General features: G+C 42.2%; 1 protein-coding gene across 1 annotated transcript in view; it reads left to right on the forward strand.

Moving 5' to 3' along the window:
* LOC145422831 (protein NLRC3-like) overlaps positions 1 to 2,565 on the forward strand; it is a 25,677-nt gene extending 23,112 nt beyond the window's left edge. The window contains exon 6 of the mRNA XM_080294682.1: positions 1 to 2,565. This exon is cut by the window's left edge and continues 1,268 nt beyond it. The gene's annotated coding sequence lies outside the window, so the exon portion shown is untranslated.
* The last annotated feature ends 2,415 nt before the right edge of the window (positions 2,566 to 4,980 follow it).

Below are 4,980 nucleotides of genomic sequence, written 5' to 3' on the forward strand. Positions count from 1 at the left end.
AATCATCTGGACATTTGTGAGGAACTCTAACCAAGAAAGCAACGTCACACAGATCCAACAGACAGTTTCCATGACTGCAAGTGTTGAGTGGAAAAATGCTACATTGCATTATTGCATCCTCTCACCACAGGAGGCGCTGTTGGCACCACTGATTGCTGATCAGCTGTTCTCTGATGATCTGATTGATACTGTGAATAACGGGACTCACTGAACTCTGTGACACAGTGAAGATTACAGAGTTTAACTTCACCCTTTAAGACTGACCACAGAACCAAGTCCGCCAGAGCTTTTGTTATATTTTTACATGCTGTGGAGCCATTTGTGGGAGCATTTCAAGTTGCTATACATCAATACAACTGTTATAGCCCTAATTTTAATAATATGTGTGCATTAAGTCCATAGTAACTACATAAACTGCAAAAAAAACCTCTGCTCATCCATCTCTGTGTGTATCAGGATACATTTGGTTCATAATACACAGAAAAATCAGAGTTATTACCTGTAATAAATGTGAAAGATTCCTGCAGTGATAACCAGGCAGGACTGAAACACATCCAAGCTGTCACCACGGTAACAGCACCGTCCATCCACAGGTGAGGGGAGGAGCAAAAAGAGGGACTTTGACCATTTTATACTAAAAACACTCAACTAATGTTTCTAATATGAAACAAATAAGCCCACATTAATGTGAGCGTTTATTAAATAATAATAATGATGATTTCCTCCTGATCTCATTTCCACAGCAGAGAAAACTGTGGTGTATATTGAGGTGGAGGGTGTGGTCTGTGGCTCAGGTGTAGAGTGAGGGTGGGGTGCACCACAGCAGCATGCTGGGACTGCTGAGGGTGGAGGAGGGAGTGATGATGACATCAGAGCTGCAGCACAGAGACCAGTGAACACACAGTCTGTTCATCTTTGCATAGATACAATATACAGCACAATATTGAATGACAGACACGCTGTGGGAGCTTCCACAGATACACTGACGTCAGCATCCAGAGTCCTCCTGCTGCTCCCCCCTCAGAGCCCCGTGATCAGCACCAACACATTCAGTTAGATGACAGAGTCCAGCTGCAGCTAGAATCAGCTCCCCTCTGTGAACAACAGCACAGCGTCAGTGTTTCACACTCAGTGAAAGGAGGAAACAGCAGAAGAACACCATGTGTGCTACGTTTCCCAGGACACACTACAAACTGCACAAATACAGAGCAGCACGTGGAAGGACCTGGAGCTGCATTTACAGAGCTGCAGACAGCGTGATGTCCTGTATGGACAGGTGGAAGGAAGCAAGTCCTCAGCTGGAACACTCGTGTTTGTCCACAGACAGGAAACACAGCAGGAAACTTCCTCACAGAAGTGCAGCTCATGGATAACACACTTCCTGTCAGTCAGAATGAGGCTGCAGCCAAACACAGAAAGGTGTTTTTGTCCAGATGAGCCCAGAGAAGAAACACGAGTGTTCACAGACATCAGAAGCTCAGAGAGGTGAAACATGAGGTTGGAGTCCTCGTCAGCATCCAGAAGAGCTGCTGTGAAACCCTGAGTACTCATGACAGACTCTGATGGCACAAACACATCATGATTCAAACAGAAAGACAAACATGGAGCTCCTGATCCTCCTGCATGAGAACAAGCTGACATGAGCGCTGTGTCTGAGAGTGTCTCCCTGTCACAGTGACAATAACACAGCTGCTGCTCACAGTCATTAAACTGACCTGAGGTCAGCTGTGCTCCTTACATATGAACCATGTGACCTCACATCAGTGCTGTGGATGACTGTAGTCATAGAAGAGTAGAGCTGTAGCAGGTGGTGTGAGGAGGAGGTGGTGTATTCTAGTTAACGCAGTACTGAAACACTCCAGCAGAGGGCGCTGTTAAGTCCTTATTGTAACACAGTTACTGTGTGCAGTTAGACTTCATACATAATCTGCACTTATTTCCATCAGACATGCTGTCAGTAAATGATTGGTTTCTATTGATTCTACTTCCTGTTGACTCGTTTGATGACAGTGAAACAATCACAGCTGATTGTGTGATGATGTAAACTGTCACTGTTACATTCAGTGTGTGTGACATAATGTTAGTGCAGGCTGATAACAGCCTGGTTCTGTTAGAAACACATGAACGTGTCCATAGATCAGTGTGTGTTTAACATGAGAGCTTCAGCCCTGCTGATGTGTTAAATAAAGACATGCAGGAAAACTGATGAGACTCTGAAATAACTCTTTATATTTATAATGTAACTCTGCATCAAAAGAACAACAAAGGATCCCAGACAGGTTTCTGTGAACAAAGACCATTCTGATGTTTCTGTGTTTCTAACACTTTGACATTATTAGTAAACAGACTGCAGTGAGCAGCATTTATAAAGAGCTTCTATATAAAGATATGACAGCTGTTTGACAAGTTTATCACTCTGTGTTTGGACCTGATCAGTCCAGCTGTTTACTTGAAACATGTTCATTTACCTGTTCTGTTATATTCATGTTCTTGTCTCTGTTGAAAACACATTTTAATGTCCCTCAGATTTTTCTCCCAGATGAATAAATATAAAAATGACACAAACTGACTGCAGCTACTTTTTGTCCTTTCTGTCAAAAACCTTCATGTGACTCATGAGAGACACGTTTCAGCTGTTTGTGACAGATCAGAGGCCAACAAGTCATTTATAACACTTTCCATCATTGTTTAAAGTTCTCAGTGTTTCTGTGTTGCTGCGTATAGGATCTCCCAGCATCATCACTGTGCTGTCCAATCATTGTGTGCGAGGTTACCCTTATAGTGCGATGTGTGTTTGCACAAAGAGAAGCATGTGTGTCAAATATAAATAAGCACAGAACAGAAACAGCTGCTCGTTTCTTCTGTTTAGAGTCAAGTTAGTGTTTTGTGTCTTTGTTTGAGGCCTGATGTCGAGCAGAGGTGTGTGTAACTGCACTGCTCTGTTATATGTGTGAAGTGTGTGCTTCTCTTCAGCATCATCTTTGTCACTGCTGATTCCTTTGTGTCATCATGTGTTGAGAAGAGAGAACAGTTATAACGGAGGAGCAAAAGGAAGCCCTGAAATCTGCATCAACAAGGAAGTGTTGGCTCACCAGTGATCCCAGCAGAGCCACTGGTTTGGCTCCAGTTGTTCTAGATTCAATGATGTTGTTGCTACAGATACATGTCAGCATCTTTATTGAATTTAATATGAAGCAGAAATGGTGTCATTAGGAGAAGAAGAGGAGAACAAGTCCGGCGAGGAGGCAGCAGCTCTTAAAGATGAAACAGCAGCTCAGCCCTGAGCTCAGAGAGCTGCACATGAAAAAGCTCCTCAAGCAGATCCTGTCAGAGGTTTGTCATCAACAGGAGGAACTGTTCACATCATAGGATGAAGATGCTGTCAGCTGGATGAAGAAGGTTATTTAATGCAAACGTTCACACTGAAGTCAAATTGTTGTCGTGTTGAACAGATTCATGTACTGATCGTCTCCAGAATGTTAGAAGAGCTTCAATGAATCATTAGAAACAACTTACAGCTGCACAGCTGTGTCAAACACATCTGTGTGTCATTGTGGGATTGTTGTGTTTCTACATGTGACACACGTCTAAAACATGCACACAATCTGAACACAAACAGGGACTCATGTGTTCCCACAGCCAGATGCTGAGAGCCATTTCCTTGTAGTCCTGTGTCTTGTGGGGATGAACAAAAAGTATTTTACCAGCATAATATAATCTGCAGTATGATCATTGCTTTAACAATGTAACAGATAGCTTTAAGATGGCCTTAAGATGTTTATGATGATGTTAACTTTGTATTTCAGGTGCAGTTATAACCATTTTATACATATTGCATATCTGTGCTTATTTGAGTTGATGTTCAGGTTCTTTAAAGGTCGTAAGCCTCACTGACGTGACTGTTCAGGTGATACATGCTGAGGGAAAACTAGAACATAGAAGGAATTGCAATACATGCTTACAAAACACTTATATCAGTTTATTTTATTATCTTTTATATGTTCATATTCTTGTATTAAGCTTTTAGTAGGGGTTCTTGATTAAAACATTTATTTAGTAGAAGACATACACATAGTCTCAGTGAGCCTCTGGTCTGGTAAAAGGTCAGAAGTGCGAGAGGTGACATCGAGGCTGAGTGAGGTCGTGACACACACACTTTAAATTAGATTTATTTAGAGGATGTTTGGCTGTAACTGCAAAATTGTCTTGGTAAAAGAGGAACCGTTTCTTGGTGTCTCGGCAAGAAAGAGGAATAGGATAAGAACTGAAAGGTACACAGGAAGTGCCAGCCATGAAAATAGACGATGATGTTCTGTGTAAAAGGTCATTGTGGTGTTGATTTGACGTATGTATAAAATGTATCTGTGACGCATGAAGGGGCGTCAGTAAACAAACCCTGATGTTATAAAATAATTGTTTGTGCTTTAGTAAGTCGAAGATCAATTGCTGTTTCCAGTGATCTTCCCACGTGTGAATTAAAATCTTCGTTTGACTTCACCCGGCCGGACCAGTGTGGTTATTTTTCGATCACCTCCTGTACCCTTTCTCAATTTTTGAATCTTAACATTTGGGGGCTTCGTCCGGTGGTTGAGTAAGGGAGAAAAGTGGAGGTGTGAGCGGTGGTCCGAGGTGGTCAGACGGGCAGACTTGGCCAGTGGTCAAAAGTGAGTGGACGCACGCCGGCGCATCACATTTAAAAAAGGTAAGACACTACCTGTTGAATTATTTCCAAAGTGTGTCAAATTGGGCTGTGAAAATTAAAAGTCCGCTCACTGAAATTACTGGTCGATGTCTGTTTTGATTTTGATAAGAATCTGAGGATTTAAAGCAGTTGGACTGCTGGTAATGATTGAAGGCGGTTAGACCGCTAAGAGGATTTAATACGGGTGGACCGTGGGAAGCAGTTGGACTGCTTAATGATTTTAGTATGTTAGGGAATTTGCTTATTTTTTGGTTATAAGGTTGGACCTGCTTCAGTTA

Source organism: Astatotilapia calliptera, chromosome 3 (assembly GCF_964374335.1).
Source record: "Astatotilapia calliptera chromosome 3, fAstCal68.1, whole genome shotgun sequence".
Taxonomy (NCBI): Eukaryota; Metazoa; Chordata; class Actinopteri; order Cichliformes; family Cichlidae; genus Astatotilapia; species Astatotilapia calliptera.